Here is a 20063-nt window from a genome sequence, read left to right as displayed (position 1 = left end):
TACTTTGGCCACCTGAGGTGAACAGCTGACTCATTGGAAAAGACCCTGATTATGGGAAAGACTGAAGGCAGGAGGAGAAGGAAGTGATAGAGGATGAGATGGTTGGATGACATCACTGACTCAATGGACATGAGTTTGAGCAGCCTCTGGGAGATAGTGAAGGACAGGGAAGCCTGGCGTGCTGCAGTCCATGGGGTTGCAAAGACACACTTTAGTGACTGAACAACAGCAAGAAAGCATCATATCAACCAACCTCTCATACCCTGGCCTTTTCAATGCAGCAACTCATTTGTGTCTATCAGTGCTATGGTGACCCTAAGAGTAGAACAATGTGTCAACGTCACTTAACTTTGTCTTGTTGTATGTGGATGGTTGTTCTTAGTAACCCTTTCAGCACTGAGAAATAAGGACTGTCCAAAGCTGTTCCTTAAGGTGAGGTGTAGTCCCTGCCATTCACCTCTTGTAACACACTGGCTTTTACTCAGAAAGCCCAATTTATGATTTTTCTCATTCCCATTGAATTCCAGATTCTAACCTTGTTTTCTGCTCACAGGGCAGTGTCTTAGAAGTGAAGAGAGCTTTGGAGAGGGTGAAAAATAGAGGAGATATTCTTCAACTCTTTTTCTTCCTTTTCTTTCTTTTCAGGGATTGAATAGCTTCCCCTCAAGAATGCAGTCATAGTCTTTCAAACTTCAAATGACATTTATTTCTCTGTTACTTATAATCTCATAGAGACTGGGGATGGGGAAGGCAGGAAGCAGTCAGCATGCCATCGAAGAGAGATCATGACATTAGGAACTGGGCTGCTTCCTGGGCACTGACCTGTGCAGTTACATGGGTCCCTGTGCTCAGAAGAGCCCTGAGTCTGGCTTAAAGCTCTGTCATTGCCATCTTGAAATTCGTAATTATTGAACAGTGGATCCTACATTTTCAATTTTCACAGGGCCCAAAACATTTTGCAGCTGATTCATCTTGATCACGGAGAAGGCAATGGCAACCACTCCAGTACTCTTGCCTGGAAAATCCCATGGACGGAGGCGCCTCGTAGGCTGCAGTCCATGGGGTCACGAAGAGTCAGACATGACTGAGCGACTTCACTTTCACTTTTCACTTTCATGCATTGGAGAAGGAAATGGCAACCCACTCCAGTGTTCCTGCCTGGAGAATCCCAGGGATGGTGGAGCCTGGTGGGCTGCTATCTATGAGGTCGCACAGAGTCGGACACGACTGAAGCAACTTAGCAGTAGCAGCATCTTGATTAGGAGTGTTTCTCTCTCTCCCTCCTCATCTCCAGTCTTGGCATATTGTCTCACCTCATATCTACTGTAAGGAAAATAATAGTTTCTATCTCCGGCAATCTGAGTCTAAAATAGAAAAGACAGAAAAAGGGAGCAGTGGATTCTGGCAGGAAAACTCATATATATGGAATCTAGAAAGATGGTACCGACGATCATATATCAGTTCAGTTCAGTTCAGTTCAGTCGCTCAGTCGTGTCTGACTCTTTGCGACCCCATGAATTGCAGCATGCCAGGCCTCCCTGTCCATCACCAACTCCCGGAGTTCACTCAAACTCACGTCCATTGAGTCAGTGATGCCATCCAGCCATCTCATCCTCGGTCGTCCCTTTCTCCTCCTGCCCCCAACCCCTCCCAGCATCAGAGTCTTTTCCAATGAGTCAACTCTTCGCATGAGGTGGCCGAAGTACTGGAGTTTCAGCTTTAGCATCATTCCTTCCAAAGAAATCCCAGGGCTGATCTCCTTTAGAATGGGCTGGTTGGATCTTCTTGCAGTCCAAGGGACTCTCAAGAGTCTTCTCCAACACCACAGTTCAAAAGCATCAATTCTTTGGCGCTCAGCCTTCTTCACATCCATACACGACTACTGGAAAAACCATAGCTTTGACTAGATAGACCTTTGTTGGCAAAGTAATGTCTCTGCTTTTGAATATGCTATCTAGGTTGGTCATAACTTTCTTTCCAAGGAGTAAACGTCTTTTAATTATTTCATGGCTGCAGTCACCATCTGCAGTGATTTTGGAGCCCCCCAAATAAAGTCTGAGACTGTTTCCACTGTTTCCCCATCTATTTCCCATGAAGTGATGATCATACATAGAGGGCAGCAAAGGCAACTTGGATGTAAAGAACACACTTTTGGACTCAGTGGGAGAAGAAGAGGGCGGGATGATTTGAGAGAATAGCATTGAAACATTACATTACCATATGTAAAATAAATGACCAATGTGAGTTCAAGTAAAGTAATTATCCTCCAATACCATGTGTAAAATAAATGACCAATGTGAGTTCAAGTAAAGTAATTATCCTCCAATGAAAATAAGTAAATAAAAAAAGAATTACAGGTAGAACTGAAGCTTCATATAGGTCTTTTGAACTTAGTTGGTCCAGGTTTGTCATTTTATATTGGAGGAAACTCAATTCTTAAAAATGAAAATTGTCTCCTCAAGTCCCATAATCCACTGGAGTGGCGAGGATGACTCTACTCCCCAGAGGAGCCCACCAGGAAGGTAGCTAATGTAGCCATCATGGCCACTGTAGGCAAAGATATGGTAACACAGGATCAGGGCGAGGGAGAGAAGACTGTTTCCTTCTTATTCCAGTGCCTGCCTTTGCTTCTTCTGCTCTCTGAAGCACACACATATACTCCAGATAGATTTATGCAGCTTTGTGCAAAGTTCCAGTGATAAATCCAAACCACTCAGAGCCCTAGGTAGAAAATCAGTCCCAGTGTTGTAGAGAAGTATGGAGCTGCCTGCCCAGGCCAACCATACTTACTCTGGAGATTCTCAGAATTGGCTTGCCCTTTGCGTGCCTTAGAGGTACTTTGTCCTTCCTGATGCTGTTCAATCTGCCTCCTTCCTATAATCCCTCTGACTTTTAATATCTCCTTTTCCAAATGCCAGTATCCTCTCCTTGTCTTTCTTGTCCCATAGTTCCTCTTCCCTTATATATGTGAAGGCCACAATCCCCTCTGGTGTCGTGTAAATACTCATGACTTGCAGCATCTGCCTTGAGTGCAAGCTTCTCTCTAACCAGCCTTCTTTGCTGCTTGGGTGACAAGCTGAGGCTAAGGTCAGAGGGAAGAAGGATATGGGGGTTTAGGGAGGGACTTCTCCACTTTTCCCTCCACCACATTCCCCCTGTGAAGTTTTCTTTGCCTGTTAGACCAGTTTATGTTTCCAGCTATGACTTCAGGACCTGATGCTGCAACCTCACCGCTTGCCTTTTAGTTACTATGGCCTGTTCTGACCATATTCTACCTTAATGTCAGTATAAAACATCCCTGCAACACTTCTTATGAAACCAGACCCAAGAATCATAGAAAAAGATGATGGATGGAGACCCAGTGGACATTCTCTCTTTTAGGGGTGGATAAGTATAGAGTTCCCTTTCAGTGTGTCCTGCTGTTGCTGCTGCTGCTGCTAAGTCACTTCAGTCATGTCTGACTCTGTGCGACCCCATAGACGGCAGCCCACCAGGCTTCTCCATCCCTGGGTGTGTCCTAAGCTTGGCCATATTGTGTCTAAGGGGGATGATTCATCAATAATCTTCCTATTTTTACTACTGAAACAATTCTAATCCAAGCCAGTTTCCATTATAATGGAGGGGACTTCTCAGCCATGTTGAATGTGTTAATACTTAAAGCAGAGGTTGAAGGGGATGGAGAACATAAAGGCAGTCCATCGGGGAACACACATCTTGATTTATGGTCCACTGCAGAGGTTACGGACAAGGGGTTCTGATTACATCCCATGTTATTTCATCCACGTATATAAAAATTATCATGGGCCAAACTCAGTAGTAGTTGTTGTGGGTACAGAGAGGAGTAAGACAAAGTTACTTCCCTGGGTATGTGTCTGTGGGAGCATGCATCTGTATGATTGGGTGGGGGCGTTGTGGGTTGAGTATTCACTGTAATGCCAGGCTGAGTGAGCTGGGTTAGTCCAGTTAACTCTGTTAAAATGCAGGAAGATCCTTAAAAGAAATGCCATTTGGGCTCTAAGAGAATCTAAATGATTGATCAGAAGAGATGGTGGAAAGTGTGTTTCAGTTAAGTAGGATAGAATCAGCAGAGGTCTGAAAGGCAGAAGGTATTTTGAGGCATAGGAAGTCATTGGTCTGGAGAGGATGATTTATTAGGTATTAAAGAAAGTGGAGAAAACATTCTGGAGCCAAACCAAGAAGGAAATTTACACTTTAGCTAATGGTGGAGATGTGGTCCTAGGGGAAGGGATTTCCACTTCTTTCTCCTATCTCCAACATCCTAAGTTAAAATTCATGTCTAAGATAAGAAGGCTGAACACAGAGAAGATGAGATCCATGGTCCCCATGAGTCCTCCTTCAAAAGGCCTGACCAGCTCTCCTGCTTCGTAAGGATTTAATCCAAAAATGCTTATTTCATATCACTCTTTCAGCAAAATTTCACCTGTGTGTCAGCCAGTCTATGTATCAATACTAGATTAAACCATAACTGAATTTCTGCTGTTTCAAAGTGCTCTGTTAGGCATTGGGAAGAGATATCAAACTGAATAAGACAAGTAGCCTTGTATGCCAAGTATATACTATATTTTTACAATCATTCTATGAGTTTTGTATAGACAATAAACTGAGGCTTTAAAAGGTTAAGTAGCTTGCACAGGATCATGTAGATAGTGAGTGGTAGAGCCTGAATTCAAACTCTGGAAGCTCCTGGATCTCACTTTCCTAGTCTGTTATCTGAGGAGACTATAAATACATCATAGAATAGCTGAAGATTAAATGAAATAGCGTAAGTAAAGCCCTGGTGCAGTGCCTTTCACCTAGTCACTGTTGTTATTTTTATTGCCATCTACAGAGTTAGTGCATGGCAGAGCTGGGAAACTGGGGCGCAGGGGTGTCTAAGCTACTCTCAGTGTTGTGTTCTTTTTGTAGCTCCATCCTGTCTTGCTGCAAGATGAGGCAGCGTATTTAGGTTAGCTTCTCAACATAAAAACTGAGGGTATAAATAGACTAGAGAACCAAGTGGCTTGAAGTGATGCTGGAAAAGTGATTAACAAAGTAGATGACTAGTCTGAAGTATGGGCCAATCTGCCATTCTTCAGGATTTACTAAGCGCTCTCCTAGGATCAAGTCCAATTCCAGTGAAAACCTGCATCCAGCAACCGTTGGACTTGAGCTCCGATGGCCTGCCTTCAGATAAGAGCAACATGCCTTTGTGCTCATGGCTTCCACAGCAGTCACCACATCCAAAAAGGCTTTGGAACTTGGCAGATGTAGGCTTACATCCTAATTCCAACACTTGTGTGCTCTCTGATCATGGGTTAGTTACTTAATTTCCTTCAGTTTCAATTTCCTCCACTGTCAAACAAGAATACGAATACCTACTCACAGAGTTGTTGTAAGGTTAGATGAAGATTAAAATTATATACTGCACTTGGTACTCTATCTAATAGAAGCTCTCAACGAGCTTTTGCTTTAGGGAAGTTTACATCTTTTGTAAGAAGGCTGTTGATAAGTCTCGAATAACAGTCCCTCTGGTATGTATACTTTTATAAGTACCTCTTTGGAAGAGAGAGTCACTTCTCCCAGTCCAGCTCTTTCTGTGACTTCACAGAGAAGAATATACAAGAAGCCGGTAGGAAGCCCAGAAGAGATTTGCCACCCCAGATTACATCCTAAACCAGCCCACTGCATGGAAACCGGCACTTACAGAAAGGTAAATCAGAGCACAGTGACTCCCTTCTTAAAGTACTTGGAAAGAGTACTTGAAATCTGTCCAAAAGTAGTTTGGGAAGGCTTTAAATAGAAAATAAAGCATAAATTTTAAATTAGGATTCTGGGTAATTATTTAAAATTTATATTCCATTTTATCATGTTGTTTTGCAGGAAAAGATATAAAAACAATTAAGTAAAAAATGTAAAAAGGATTAAACATTTTAGAAATTGTCTTTTCTTCAGCTTTCTAGGAGCACAGAATTAAGTTTAAAATGTGTACTCATTTTCCTGTATTGTTTCCTTTGAGCTGTCCATCTTTCAGTTTCCCTCATTACACTTTCTTCTTAATTCCATTATTCCTTATTCTGTTCTCTCCTTTTGTATTTTTAGGTTTTGTCTTTTGAAGGCAAAATACCTAGTTCATTTGGTCAGTTAGTCAAATTATTGTTTATTCAATTACAGGAAAAAATTCAAAACCACAATACAAAAAAAAAAAGAGAAAAGAACCTAACACAAAACCACCAACCACAACCATCAAACTGTACATCCAGACTTTCTCCCAGGCACCAAGTAGATCAGCTTCAAAGAGCTGACTGTGCTGTTCAGTTTTTGTTGGCAGTGGTTGGTAAAGCCGCTCGTTTTTTGTTGATAAAATCAGCTAAGTCAGTTCCTCATTCATTTATTCCCCTCTAATTCTTAGAGTTGAGTATCCTTTCATGGTATGTCTTATTCTTAGAGTGGTTGAATTTTTCAAACAATTAAGAACTAATTTTTAATCCTAGCCTTGTCACTTAGGATCTAGTCACATAGTCTATGACTCTGTTTCCTTAACTGTAAAATGGGTTACTACTATGAGGATCAATTAGATAAGAGATATGAGAGCCCCTTCAAAGGCAAAATGATGTAAACATGCACGTGATTATTATCCCTTGTTGAAATCCTACTGCAAAACTATTTTTCCAAAGAGGCAATAGTGACTTTTAATAGTCCATGGACTCATTTGGGACTAGAAATATAAATACCAACTACTATTTATTTAGAGATATCCTAATCCTTTATTGAATAATAAATTATATATGAGGAACATTGAAAAAATTCTCACTTTACTGCATTTAAAAGTATGGTTTCTGTTGATTTCCTAAATGATTCTTAACTCCCAAATTCTGATTCTTGAATCAGTTTAGGACTAATTCCTCTGTTCTTATAGGTTACAAATCTGAAATCCCAGAATTTAAAGACATGGGGCATCCGATTACCATATCTATTGTTTGTATGAATTTTTAAAGAACATAAAAAATCTGACTTAATCCACCCCAGTGCAGCAAACCATTGATGAGCATTGTAGTGGATGCTAGGTTTCCGGAAAGGGACTGGAGAGTAAAAAGTTACACATAGATTGTAGAGGATGATGTGTGCATATGTAAGGGAGCTTGCTTAACATTGTTTCTACTAATGTCATGAGAAAACAGTAATTTAATACTTGCGCTGCAAGACTTCATGTTTTATAAGGTGCCATGCTTTACTTTTATTGTATTTTCATAGTAATCATATGATGTATATTTTATATTATATATTAATATATATAATGTTAATATATTATGTATATATTATATATGTATATATATTGTGTATATATGTATTATATTATGTATATATTATATATGTATATATAATACATATATACATATTATAATATATAATATATATACATCACATATATTATACATATATATTACATTATATATACATTATTATATATAACAATATTATATATAATATATATACAATATATATATAATATATATAATATATATTATATATAATACATATATAGATAGATAGATAGATAGATTCCCTGGTGGCTCAGACAGCAAAGAAACTGAGACCCAAGTTTGATTCCTGGGTTGAAGAATGGCAATCCACTCTGGTATTCTTGCCTGAAAAACCCCAAGGACAGAGGACCCTGGTGGGCTATAGTCCATGGAGTCGCAAAGAGTTGGACAGGACTGAGCAACTAATACTTTCACTTCCATATATATGGCCATACTTAACTCTTATTTTGTCTTCACAGTAATCATATGAGATAAATATTCACTATTTCCCTATTATAGGTGAGAACTTTGAGTTTAGCAAGGTTAAAATTTTGTTTAAGTGTGAATCCCCAGGTAGTTAATAACAGAGCCAAGATTTACACACAATAGCCTGCATCTAATTTCTGTTTTTTTCTTTCTTACACCACACTGCATTCATCTTAAGAAAGATAATACATTCATCAAATATATTATGGTCTCATTTTAGTGCTTTAATTTGGCATAAATAACATCTCTTTCTCCTTGCCAAGTTCACTAGTACTCATCTGTCTATTCTCATGATCTACTAGACATACTAGAGCTTTGAACTTCTTGAAAGAAAGTAACTGTCTAAATTCAAGGTATTATTTTTTGCTATTACTATTAGCCAAGACAAATGAAAAGTGATGAATAGAGCATTTCTTGTCTTACCAGAACACTTTAATTAAGGAAATTGGTTATTTTCATTCCCTGTAGCTATGTAATGATTAATGCAACACAGCACAGTATATTCAGAATGTAAGATATATCTCACTATGACCAGTCAACAAGTGTAGTTCTCTAAAGAGAAAAGAATAGAGACCAGATTGGACCCAATGCTAACATCTGATTTCTGTAGTGAAACACCATGATGAATTTTGCAAATTACAGAGAAGCTGTTTACTTCTAATCTTGGGATCCTAAAATTATCTAGTGGAACCAGTTTTGAGTAATTTTTTTTTAATAGGTAGAAGTGAAAAAAGATCAATTTTGCCTACCAGATGAAACAGAAGATATTCAAGGGCAGATAAATAGCTTATTAATATTTCATCATGCAACACCATTTTTAGTTATACAACAAAGGTGATGAATAATTCTCAGTATAATATAGACAAAGAATTATAATAAAAGCAGTTAAATAACTTTGCCTCAACTAGTAACATTTTGGCAGCTGGTGGGTGCTGTGGGTATATATTGATATATTCAATTAACTGTCTTCATTCTTTAGAGAAACTGGGATGCTACTTAGTAGCTGTGTGATCTCGGACAATTTACCCAAATTCTCAGAGATTCAGTCTCCTCTTCTGTAAAATGGAAGAAATAATATCCACATCATGAGTTTCTATGTATGAAGCATTATGTTTGATTGTAGGGTCCGACTGGAGTGAGCGGATAATAAATTATAGTTAAAGATGCTGATGCTGATGGTGGTACTTTGGCACCATGCTTCCACCACCTTTTTGAATAGGCCAAGAAAGCATTTCTTAATCACTAGTCTTTGAATTCCACTGGCAGGGATTGGGACTCAGCCAAAGCTTTGGCTCACTTTTTAGGAATTTGCTTGTGACCCATAGCATCACATCCAATCCTTTCCTTCTGTCCCAAGCCTCTAGCATAGCCTCTGCTGAGAAGGAGGCAATGAGAACCCTAAAGAAAGGGTCCTATTGCACTGTCTGTTTCCTTTGGATATTTGAAGGCCAATCACTTGGTCCTTGGGATCACAGTATCTCAGGTCTCTTGTTCTTCTGGGATCCTGATGGAGTGTCTGTTGAAACTGTCCCCATCTTGGTGCTCGTGACTGGGGTCGGATGAGTGTCAGGGTTGTAATTAGACTTACTTCTGTGCCACTCACTTCTGATCCTCACCCCTGAGCTCAGAACTTGTGAGCTCCAGACAGCATGACAGGAAGAATAATTGATGATTGTGGGTCCCTGTGGAGCTTAGTAATCTTGCATCAGAATTAATGAGACTCTACTGTGTCTCCAGCACTGGAGACCATGGATCTCTCCAGGCAGTACGTGCGTCTCACTCTTTGCTTTATCCCATGTCTCATCTACTGCCTCTTAAGTTGCAGCTTCTTGAATTTTCAGTGAACTGAATTTTCTGACTTTGGTCTTTAGTACTGTACTCAATACTGATGGTGATGAAGACGATAATGACAATGAGAGCGATGGAAGAAGAGAGAGAGAAAATGACAGAATTAGAAGGGGACAAAGTAAGTGAAAGTCACTCAGTTGTGTCCGACTGTTTGTGACCCCAATGGTTTACAGAGTCTATGGAATTCTCCAGGCCAAAATACTGGAGTGGGTAGCCTTTCCCTTCTCCAGGGGATCTTCCCAACCTTGGGATTGAACCCAGGTCTCCCACTGCAGGCAGATTCTTTACCATCTGAGCCACAAGGGAAGCCCAAGAATACTGGGGTGGGTAGCCTATCCCTTCTCCAGTGGATCTTCCTGACCCAGGAATTGAACTGAGGTCTCTTGCATTGCAGGTGGATTCTTTACCAACTGAGCTGTCAGGGAAGGGGACAAAGGTAGTCAGCAATTATGGGATACAAGCCATGACCCAGTGCTGGATGTTCAAGAGGGACAGTGGATATTACACAGACTATCAACTAGAGGAAAAATGGCTCACGTTTCCTATTGAGATTTGAATCAGAAAAAGTGCTTACTCCCATGATTCACATCAGTTCAGTTCAGTCACTCAGTCATGTCTGACTCTTTGCAACCCCATGGACTGCAGCATTCCAGGCTTCCCCGTCCATCACCAACTCCCAGAGCTTGCTCAAAGTCACGTCCATTGAGTCGGTGATGCCATCCAACCATCTCATCCTCCTTCAGCCCCTTCTCCTCCTGCCTTCACTCTTTCCCAGCATCAGGGTCTTTTCAAATGAGTCAGTTCTTTGCATCAGGTGGCCAAAGTATTGGAGTTTCAGCTTCAACATCAGTCTTTCCAATGAACACTCAGGACTGCTCTCCTTTAGAATGGACTGGTTGGATCTCCTTGCAGTCCAAGGGACTCTCAAGAGTCTCCTCCAACACTACATTTCAAAAGTATCAATTCTTCAGGGCTCAGCTTTCTTTATAGTCCAACTCTCACATTCATACATGACTACTGGAAAAACCATAGCTTTGACTAGATGAACCTTTGTCAGCAAAGTAATGTGTCTACTTTTTAATATGCTGTCTAGGTTGGTCAAGGCTTTTCTTCCAAGAGAAAATGTCTTTTAACTTCATGGCTGCAGTCACCATCTGCAATGATTTTGGAGCCCCCAAAATAAGATCTCTCACTATTTCCATTGTTTCCCCATCTATTTGCCATGAAGTGATGGCATTGGATGTTGAGTTTTAAGGCAACTTTTTCACTCTCCTCTTTCACTTTCATTATGATCCACATAATTGCATAAAATTGATCGTGGTGGTGGTGGTTTAGTCGCTAAGTCGTGTCCGACTCTTGCGACCCTGTGGACTGTAGCCCACCAGGCTCCTCTGTCCATGGGATTTTCCAGGCAAGGATACTCGAGTGGTTTGCCATTTCCTTTTCCAGGGGATCTTCCTGACCCAGGAATTGAACCCAGGTCTCCTGCATTGCAGGCAGATTCTTTACCGACTGAGCATAGCCAACATTAATTAAGTACTTTCTGTGTGCCATCATTGTTCTTAGCAGCATACATCTATTATCTCATTCAGTCTTTCCGACAGTCCTGTGAAGAAGTCAGTACTGTTATTATTATCTCTACTTTATGGATGAGAAAACAGAGATATAGGGATGTTAAGTGATTTATTCAAGATCACACAGTTTGTAATTGACAGAGCTGGGAGTTGAATTCAGCAGTGTGATTCCAGAGCTACCCTCTTAACTATTGCTATTGCTCTTGAGACACAAAGCAGTAAAGGTATGGGGCCCTATGTGCAAAGTGAGATGTAATCACCTTGGAAAACTGGGTATTAGAAACTTGACTCTGGTTGTATTATGCTTTAATTAATCAGTTAAGACAAAATTTTCATTTTTAGCAAAAACAGTATATTAGTTGGTCAAAAAATCCACAGAGGGTAGAATAAGATCTTGGTTAAAGTAGTCTGAGAAAGGCACAAGTCAGGATGTTTCCTAGATTCAAGAATCCAGATATAGACACACATGACCTGAGTGATTGGGAAGACTGAGGCTCTAAGGTTGGAATTAGCAAAGGATAGTCCACTCCCAGATAAAATTATTGTCTATCAAAAAATTCGACAAAGTAGAGACATCAGTAATTCTCAGCAGACTAATATATGTAAACGAGGAGTCTGTTTGAGTCTGTTATATTATCCTCTGGTCTCTCCTTTTTGTATAGGCTTAGCTATAATGTTCTCTCTTGAATATCTTCATTTTTATATGAAACAGGTTTTGTTTCATTTTTTTCTGTTTGAGAAGGTGATACCTCTCTTCAGTAAGACACATTAACTGCAAAAGTTTATTATTAATCATTAGTTGTGAGCACAATAATTATTATTACATAATTGTTCTCTGCATCCTATAAGATTAGGGGTAGGTGGGTGTCAACAGTTGTCACATAATTATAAAATCATGAAATTCACATTGAAGTCTTTGATCTAGAAAGTTGTATAGTACAGCCTTGAACTATGTATCAAACACACTTAGAGAGCAAAGGTCGGTAGAAAATGGCCCTTTAGCTCTCTCTTCGGTCTGCCTTTCCGTTGAGCAGATTCTGCTTCAGACGGGTGTCTGGAAGTGCTTTAATTCTGATGCTCCTCATCTTTTCCTTTCATTACCTTTGTCCTCCCCAATCCTGGAGAGAACCTGATGCTTCCTGGCCCCATTCTGGAGCACAGCTGTGAGGTGCTCACATCGTTTAGTATAGAACATTTATAGACAGATCTTCCTGGTAGTAGTGATACCTTCTTAGAGCAAAATTGAGTCATTATTATGCTGTCAGGTGTCCTCCCCTCCAGAGGGAATGAGAAGGGAGATCACAGAACTTGACAAATGTCCTAAAAAGGACAGGAACTATCATGCAACAGTCTGTTGGAATACAGTCATAACCTTAGTACTTTGGCCATTTGAATACCTGACCAGTTGGCAAAATGGCCTACTGGACAATTCTTGAACAAGAAATGGAGAGACACTGATTTGAGTCCAGGTACTCTCGCCTACCCACTATGTGATTTTCAGCAAGTCAGCTTTCTCTCTGAATTTTGGTATCTTCATAACACAAAGAAGTTAGACTAATTCAATGATTTCAAGCTCTTAAGAATACTCATATATCACTTTCTTTAAATATTCCTGGGATTATAAACAGATAAAATATTAAAGCAGGGTAGCTCTGGGGTTCCTGGTCTCACCCATGTACACCATCTTCCTCTACCTCATGGTAGAACCTGTTTTTAACAGTTCTAGTATACTGTAATAGGTTATATGAATGATCTTTTCCAGTTCAGAAATTCTGCACAACAATCTCAAGCAAAGGCAATAGCTTAATGAAAGTCAGCATATATATAAAATCCATATCAGCTATTTTAAAAAATATTTTTCTTAGAAAAACAAAAGCCCAATAGTTCCTTAATATATTTCAGCTCAAAGAAGGATTATTCTTTACCTCCAGGTGAACAAGTTGTAGTAATGTTAGAGACAGTAGACCTAAAATGAAGTCAGGAGTTGAATCTGGGAACAGAAATCAGATCTCACACCTGTCTTCTATGTGTCTTTTAAGCATAAATGCTTCTGAATCAATTCATAGAGCATCATTGGATTTGAGATTCTTGAAGGCAGTCACACCATGTGCATATTTCACCGTGCAGTATTTCCACACAGTTCAGTTCCTCTCAGCAAATTTGTATCAAACCACTGAGTGTTTTTCATACTGTTTATGGGTTTCAGTATGAAACCTGATGCTGGGAAAGATTGAAGGCAGGAGAAGGGGTCAACAGAGGATGAGATGGTTGGATGGTATCACCAACTCAATGGACATGAGTTTGAGTAAACTCCAGGAGTTGGTGATGAACAGGGAGGCCTGGTGTGCTGTAGTCCTTGGGGTCACAAAGAGTCACACACGACTGAATGACTGAACAGCTGAAAAAAAACACCAACAGCTGAATGTTTTGTCATATGATATTCTGCACACATAGTGGCCTTGAGGGCGATGGACTGTTCTGCCAAAACTGTGAGTGGCTCTGGTTTGTCACCTGTCTGGTAGATTGATATTCTGCATTGCCTGATTTGTAGTTGGCCCTCAAAAATATCTGTGGAGTGAATGGATGAATTCAGGAAGTTGACTCAGGTCACTGAAAGGTCCCAGTGGTCACTCAAGCCAAGCCTTATTGAGAACTAGCTTAACAGTTGACACAGCCATTCAGAGACCTAGCCAATTATTGTTCTTGCATACATGTGAGCATGGAAACATGAGCCTATAGAATAATAACTTCACAAAATGAGAGGAGAATACCCAGGGCCTTTGTTTTATGTTTCCAGTAGCAAATAATATCCGGAAATCAGATCTTCAAGGATAATGTTTAAAAGTAATTGATAATTTGATCTGTTTAATAAAAAGTAGAAATATATATTTGTAAGATGTCATGCTGCCTGTGCCTCCTTGCTGGTGACCAAAAACTCACTAGTCTAGGATTGACCTATCTACTGTCCACTTTGAATCAGGAATTTTGGTTTACTAGAGGCAAAGGCAGGAAAGAGTATCCTATTGATAGAATCCTAGTTCTTTTCTCTCCAGAGTATATTTTATGCTCACTGGGTTGAACCAGTTACTCATTTTGTTTTTGTGATTTCAAACTACATAGAATATTTTTGTAATCTGAATCTATTTTTTGAGTTATGGATGGTTATTAAACTCTTGTTTGAAGTTGTAAAGTTTAGAGAGTACCAGGGTAGCATTTCTCTTACATGGTCAAGAAAATAAGAATTAAAGATATTTGATTCTAGTGTTTGGTTTATCCTGAGGTTTTCACATGTTTTACGTAGAATATATTTTACTATTCTCTTGACTTTCAAATGATGTTGTAATTTCTATTTTTTTGGCTATGCCATGTGACTTGCGGGATCTTAGTTCCCCAACCAGGGATTGAACCTGGGCCCAACAGTGAAAGTGCTGAGTCCTAACCACTGGGCCACCAGGGAATTCCCCACATTTGACTTCTGAGATGCTTCCTGATAAAAGGGTTCTGCAATCAAGCAAATTTTACTGAAATGATGCAACAGAACCAAAGTTGGGTTAAAAATTTATTTTTAACTAGTATGCAATACATCTGAGTTTGTGTTACTCAGAATCTTATTCCACTTGGATATGACTTTTAAATGTGACTGATCAATACTGACATTATATGACTTAATGATGTAATGAACTGCTTAAATGAAATTTTACCAAAAAGGCTTAAATATAGAGTTAAAAGTAAATTTTAATATAATTACCTGATGGAAAATGATGAAAAATGAATGAACTCCATGCTTTCTTAAAGAGACTGTGGTAAGTACTGTGGTTTTCCCTTCACGCCTCAGGGTTATCACTATGAATGCTGCACAGTGTTAGGGAGCAATGACGCCTGCCTTCGCAACTCTGTGTTCAGAGTTCAGGTCCCTTCAGGTCCCTTCAGGTCCCTTCAGGTCCCTTAGTTCTTTGAGTTCTTGTGTGTACTTTTTATTGACAGGCTTCATCACCTCCTCTCTGAAGTTATTACCTTCTCATTTATCTTTCCATTCTGACCCATCCGTTTTTAATTTTTTTTCTGATGTGATGTGGGATAGGCTAGTGCAGTTTTAACAACTATGTATAAAATAAGATGAATGTATTCTGAGATCCATAGCTTTAGTAAGGTGTATGAGTATTACTTCAAATTCATGATATTTAGTAAACACTTATTTTTCCCTGTTCTTTTATTTCTCTTTTATTCCCTGGACTGAATAATTGCTATTTTGAATGTGCAGAACTTCTGCTTCTTAACATATATGACTAATAGATGAAAATTTTCTTTTCTTTTATTTAAAATATTAACATATTTTATTGTAAGAGACCATTAATTATTATACATTCTCAATTAGCCACACACATACACTGTCTGAATGGCATCATGGACTCAGTGAACATGAGTCTGAGCCAACTCCAGGAGATAGTAAAGGACAAGGAAGCCTGGAGTGCTGCAGTCCATGGGGTTGCAAAGAGTCAGACACGACTTAGCAACTGAACAACAGTAGTACACTGACCGTTCCAACCAGTCAATCATCAAAGAACTTCCATCCACCTGGTAGCACACATCATAAGTATAAACAGATTAAATAAGAATGGAAGACTTATCAAGCTCAGTGATTACACATAAAAAAATAAATGAATGCCATGGTATGTAGTTATCTCAGTCACACTACATGGAAAATTTGCAAATCATGCTCAAGAGACAAAATAGGACATCACTTCCATTGAAAGCCACAGACTCAGTAGTGTTTCCACTATTAATCAAACTGAGCTGCCTGATGATATTGGATTAGAATTCTGTATTTGTTCACATCTCTGTAGAAAGACGGAGAAGACAATGGCACCCCACTCCAGTACTCTTGCCTGGAAAATCCCATGGACGGAGGAGCTTGGTGGGCGCAGTCCACGGGGTCAGTGAGGGTTGGACACGACTGAGCGACTTCACTTCACTTTTCACTTTCATGCATTGGAGAAGGAAATGGCAACCCACTCCAGTGTTCTTGCCTGGAGAATCCCAGGGACGGGGGAGCCTGGTAGGCTGCCGTCTATGGGGTCGCACAGAGTCGGACACGACTGAAGCGACTTAGCAGCAGCAGCAGCAGCTGTAGAAAGAAGTCAGGTGAAAATCTGTGAAGTCATAAATACATTCAAAAAATAATTTGGCCATGAGAATGACTTGAGTAGATCACAAAAAACAAGAAAACCATAAATGAAGGTATGAGAAATTTGATGATATTAATACAAACCCTCTGAAGACCTTTATCTTTTAGAAGTGCAGACTAAATTATTGGTAAATTAAATAATATGATATTTTGAATTTGCTACAAAAGAGCACAGGATTGGAAGAAGGAGGAGTTTAAAACAGAAACAAGATTGTGAATTAATTAATATTGAAGCTGACAGTAAGCACATGGGGTTCACTTATATTTGTCTCTTTTATTTCTCTTTCTCTTTTCTGGATGTTTGAAATTTTTAATAATTAAAAAAATCATTTATGTGACTAAGAGCCATTAATTTAAGGTTGAAACACCACACTAGAAAAATATTTGCAGCACTGGTAGGTAAAACAAGGGGTGATATTTCTAATACACAAAGGACCATTAACCAATGCATGAAAAAGTCTATACAAATAAAAAAGAATGGTAATAAACATGAACAAGTTACAAATGGAGAAATACTAATAGCCAATGAATATATATGAAGATTTTCAACCTCACTGATAATCAAAGAAAAGTTAATGAACATAAAACTCATCTATCAGATTGGATTAAACATGTTCAGGGAAAAAAACCCCTCAAATATAATGAGAGTATAGGTAGATGATGTAATTTCCTATGCCGTCTCTGGAAGTGTAAATTGGCACAAACCTTTAAGAGTGTAGCTTGGCAATATGTTTCAAATTATAAAATGTAAATACACATTGACATCCACATTCTACTTATGGAAATTTATTTGAAGGAGATATTGGCGCAAATGACAAAAAAGGGAACATTAAGATATTCTTGTTAATATGAAAGATAGAATATAATGCCCATTAATAGGAAGCTGGCTAAGTGTTCTATAATATAGCAGATAATGAAATATTTTACAGCAATTAAAATGATTATATATCTCCTTATTTATTGCTAAGGAAGGGATCCATGTCATGTATTTGAGGAGAAAAGCAGTATTTAAGTGTTTGCATTTTCCAATTTATAGAAAATACATGGAATGTCTGTATACATGCATAAAGAGGAATGTCTGGAAGAGGGTTCACATCTCTACTGGCTGGATTTCTGGTAATTTTTATATTACCAGAAATTTCTGGCAATTTTATATTATCAGAAATCTTCTGTGTATTTTTGTACAATGTATAACTAAGAAGTATAATTTATCAGAACCAGTTTGTCAAAAATAGTTCATATCATAAGCCTAAATTCCCCCCCAGGGTATTGAAGTGCTAAGGGATTGTGAGCGAGCATGTAATTCAGTGATCTTTGTATTTCTAACTCCTTTTGGTGCCTAGTAGGATCTGGGAATCCAGGCAGTGACCACATGTAGGAGTGAGGCTTGGGAGCAGAAAAATAGCAGCTCTTCCAAGTTTGGAGGAGTGGAACTGGGATTTAGCCCTGTGAATGTGGCCTATATGGGGAAAATATGCTAAATGGGGTGAGAGCTGGTGTTGGGCAACTCTTAACATCATCAGGTCAACAATATGATCACAGATGGATGATAGGAAACAACAGAACTTGAGATGGCACAAATCTACACTGATGGTTACTGAGAGTTAGAATACGGAGCTACATAGGTGCCCTAGAATGAGAGAATTAGAACTTTGTTGTTTTGTTAGAAATCCAAGTTTATCAACCTAAGTTGGAAGCATGGCCTAATTTCAGGTTCAGTGGGAGGTGTGATAGGAAAGATTAGCTGATAAACTGATATTTTGACCTACTTAGGTACTAGCTTAGTCACTGGGATAGTAATAGTTACTAAGGAAGAGAACATTTTGGTCCAGTACCAGGGCAATCAGTGGTAGAGGCTGACATCCTCTATTTTCTATCATTTGTAATGAGATTTGTTCATGCAACTCATCTGTTGCTCTGTATACTTTCAGTGTATGTAGTTCTTGTTTACTTCTAATCAGCTAGCCCTCACATAATCCCTTGGCCAAGAGAGACATTCATTGGAAGTCAGTCAAAAGGAAAATACTATGATGCATTTAAAAATATATAGGACAGATAATTTTCATGCAATCAAAATATAGCCTACAACTTTTAGCCCTTCATCTCAGGTTTTTGCATCCATTCAAAGTAAGGCTAATATTTCTTCCTAAGTTTATGTTTCTGAGCAATCTTCTAATCTGATTATCATGGACAATAAAGTCACTGAAAGGTGTGTGAGTATGAGAGAGGAGACTGGAAATATTTGATTTTATCACATTCTTAAAACCAAGTTTGGATTTTGTTTTGTTTTCAGAATTCTTTTCTTTCTGTTGTAGGATCTACTGGGTCTTTTTTACCTTACCCCTGCTATAGAGTCTGCCAGCTCCTGGTCAAGTCCCAGAATGTAGTTCAGTAAGATTTAACAGAACCCTTACTAATGAGTTTGAATGAATACTGCCCACTGTGGGCATTGAAACTGGGGACGGTTGGCACAGCAGATAAGTCAATTATAAGGATTCCGTAGGGGGGCTGCAGAAGAGTTCATCTTCCTGTTGATGGGATATCCTGTTCACAGCTTCAGCCTCTAGAAAGTCTTTGATTCAGCATCAAGTTGGAACTTTTAAACACTCCATTGGGCCTTCGTTGGCAGCTGCTCTGCCAGCATACACAGAGCGCTCATTCTTCTTCAAAGGGCCACACGGCCTGCTGGTGGGCCAAACCAGTTTACACTGCTGTTGCTAGTGGGAGGGAGAAGCAAGCAAGCATGGATCAGCGTGGCCTAAAAAGGCCCCATTTATCCCTTTCCAGCTCAGTATCCTCTTCTCCAAGTGCATGCCTCCTTCAGCGTACCTCTTGTTTGGTGGCTTTTAAGCTGCAGTTCTTATGGACTGAGCTACCTCTGACACTCCTCTAAAATAAATTCCTGAATATACAACAGAGGCTGTTACAAGGTGCCGTCCCTGTCCCTGGGGGAAATGGCTTTGTGGAGAAGTAATGTCATCACATGCCCCTCCACACACCCACCTTTCCCTTTGATCTTGGTGTTTACCTGTGGCTTATTGGTACCAAAGCAAACTGGGTATTGAGCATTTGACTTTGAAATAGGCCTGGTTGTCCAATAGGCATTCTTTTGAAGTCAGATCCATTATGCATTGTTTATTGTCCTTTCAGACATACCCACATGTATTTCTAAGACCAAGCCTCATCTTTACTCATTCAAAAGGAGCACTGGAGTTTGTTGCCATATTAATTATCCTTTGATATTTTTAAAATGGGAGAAATAATATCTCTGGAGTCCATTTTGTCCACTTACAAATTATTTTAACAATATATGTTAAGGGCAATTTTACATTCTCTCTATCCCATTACTATCTTCCAAAACACAATTATATGTCAATTGAATGACTCAGAACTTCTTCAGCCCAAGTAATAAATCATAAGTGTAATGGGTAAAAAGAATTTGTCGTTGTTCAGTGTGTATACAGAGTTATATGGCATATAACCTCAAATTTCTTTCAGATCATGTATAAATACATAATAAAATAATAATACTCATTAGTCAACACCAAATATAAGTTCCAGATGTCTGAACATCAAAGTATTTGTAGCCCTATAGGAACTGCCTTGAGACAGGAACTGTTCTTCAGAAATGGTACTGGAAGAAATCAGGCTACAAAAACCTCCCAAATT

General features: G+C 39.1%; 1 non-coding gene across 1 annotated transcript; it reads right to left on the bottom strand.

Moving 5' to 3' along the window:
• TRNAE-UUC lies at nucleotides 14596-14666 on the bottom strand. Its single transcript has one exon. It is a non-coding gene; the product is annotated as a tRNA-Glu (tRNA).

Source organism: Capra hircus, chromosome 8 (assembly GCF_001704415.2).
Source record: "Capra hircus breed San Clemente chromosome 8, ASM170441v1, whole genome shotgun sequence".
NCBI classification, from domain to species: Eukaryota; Metazoa; Chordata; class Mammalia; order Artiodactyla; family Bovidae; genus Capra; species Capra hircus.
Note: the sequence above shows the minus strand (reverse complement) of the source record. Positions and strands in the feature narration are given on the sequence as shown.